Source organism: Palaemon carinicauda, chromosome 24 (assembly GCF_036898095.1).
Source record: "Palaemon carinicauda isolate YSFRI2023 chromosome 24, ASM3689809v2, whole genome shotgun sequence".
In the NCBI taxonomy this organism is placed as follows: domain Eukaryota; kingdom Metazoa; phylum Arthropoda; class Malacostraca; order Decapoda; family Palaemonidae; genus Palaemon; species Palaemon carinicauda.
Window position 1 is genome coordinate 88,873,394 of NC_090748.1, and position 2,746 is coordinate 88,876,139.

The window sequence follows — 2,746 nt, forward strand, 5'->3', positions numbered from 1 at the left end:
CTTAACCATAATTTCAAATAAAGAGTAACACTACTGCCGGGTGTCACAATTACCTACATTCTTATAGCTGTGGAAGCAATAATTATAAAAAACACTTTTGATTAGTTTTGCACCACATTGCCAAATGTGAAAATTCAATTCATTAAGGTTCCCAGTATCTGTGCACTGTTAAATTTGTACTTAGTTGGATTACAACAACAACAACAACAACAACAACAACAACAACAAACTTGATCTTTACGAAGAGCAAATATGCTGAACACCCACTTTTTGCCTTACTGGTTGAAAAAACCAGTAATTGTTTAGTCATTAACTAATTATTATTATTATTATTATTATTATTAATTATTATTATTATTATTATTATTATTATTATTATTATTATCACTTGCTAAGCTACAACTCTAGTTGGAAAAGCAGGATACTATAAACCCCAGTAGAACCCAACAGGGGAAAATAGCCCAGTGAGGAGAGGAAACGAGGAAAAATAAATTATTTCAAGAACAGTAACATCATCTAAATAAATATTTCCTACATAAACTATAAAAACTTTAACAAAACAAGAGAAACAGAAACCAGATATTAAAGTGCCTCCGATTGTACCCTCAAGCAAGAGAACTCTAGCTCTAAGCAACTGAGTAAGCCTGACCCACTAGTGAATTATAAGAAAAATGATTGATAGTAGCTTAATACAAAAATAAGGCGTATCAGGTAAATGCTTTTTCCAAGAATACTTTGTCATAAAATATCGGAATTACGCAAGAAATTCCTCCTAAGTTACGATTTTGCCGGAACCAACACGTGAAAACCAATAGTAAATATCTACAAGTAAATAAATATTAAATTAAATATTACCTCAGTTTCAAAACTAAAGCATTTGCCAATAAACAAATGTGTCGTGTGATATGCTAAATGCCTTAAAATGTACACGAATAACTGATAATGAAGAATGGTGTGATATTAAGAACATATATCAGAAAAACAGACCTTTAAGTAAAGCTCATGTATGGACCCCACTGCATGAGAAGCCATTTTATAGTCACTGGATAAACAGATTCTCACTACACACAAAAATAACAAATATTACTCATACACAAAATATATTAATAATGAAATTTAAGAAAAATCACGATTATTGCTAGATTAGCAACTCATGCAAGTGCCAATGTCACCTAGAAACGCGAGTATGATTTAACAAAGACGTATTTTTGAATTTGGTTTGCAAAATATTATCATTTGAAATACAGATGGCCATGGTTGTATGAGGTCACATTTTGAGTAGTTCTTGACCACAATTTCGAATGTTAGATTAAAATTACAATGGCTGTAGCATCTTCACTAATTTTATAATGGTTAAAAACCAGAAGCACTGATCCCTTTCTAACCAGCCTTAAAGTCAAAAGGCAAAATTATACTGTAGCCAGCAATTTCCCTTCATTATTAATTCATGCAAAATGAATTAAACTTTTTACCTTGATGCTAAACGAAGACTTAGTATTAATTACTAAATTAGGCTTCCCATTTTCAGATTAATAAACCGATTTTTTTAATATTCACTGACAACGAGTAGGCAAGTCCCTCTTAAAAAGAAGAGCAAATATGCAGAAAACTAGTTCTGTCTGGTTAGTCAAAAAAACAGGCTAGGACACCCCACCCTCCTTACAGTAAGAGATAATTGTCATTACTAATGATGTAATTATACGAGTGCTATTGGAATATGAGAAAAAACACGAGTTGCATACAAAATAAAGTCTCTATATAGGTTTTCCCATAAATATTTTCTAAAAATCTAAATAAAAAAGCCGTGTCCCTACTTGGGCTTTTATCACGGTAACTTTCTACTTTGATTTAAACTGAATTTCAATGCATTGGTGGTATAGAGTCCCTTAAAGATCAAAATTAAGCCTCTTAATTCTACCAACCACTTCTGTGCAATTGCACGTGATGAGATGACATAAGGCTGACTTAATCTAAACTTACAAATAGTTTATATCTTGGGATACATTTCCGAATATTTAACATCTCAATGGATTTGATGCTGAGAGAGAGAGAGAGAGAGAGAGAGAGAGAGGGAGAGGGAGAGAGAGAGAGAGAGAGAGGAGGAAGAGAGAGAGAGAGATCACTACTAAAAGTGATATATGGAGGAGGCAGATGTAATATCTGGGGACATATGATAAGAAGAGAAACGATCAAACTTTTGTGCTTATGGGAAATATAGAAGGGGGATGAGCAAGAGGACGGCAAATTAAACAGTTTTTGTACAGCTTACTGTAAATTTAAGAAAGAATGTAACAGCTGGAAAATTTAGAATTATACAGAAAGCTTATGACAGGACCAGGTGGAGGCAATTGACAGCCCACGTCCGAGGACATGGCACCTAGATAGACATTTTCCAAATTAACCTTTATCTCTTGTGGGTCATTGATAGGCCTACAATCTGAATTTAGTAAGAATTTTTCTTTAACCATACGACGATTCTGCAACCAACATGGGAAAAATAATAGAATAATATTTAATAACTCAATGGAAATAATTACAAAACGCAAGTAGTACCTCAGTTTTAAAACGAAAGCAGTAAAAGTTCACCTATTGGCCAAACTATACTGTAGGCCATTTACAGTAACCAGACTTTGAACCACAAAAAATAAACCTTGTTATAAACAAGACAATTTATGTCTTAGTAAAAGCCTCCATAATTGCAAGATGAGCAACACATCTCAGATAGCCTACATCCCCTGGAAACACA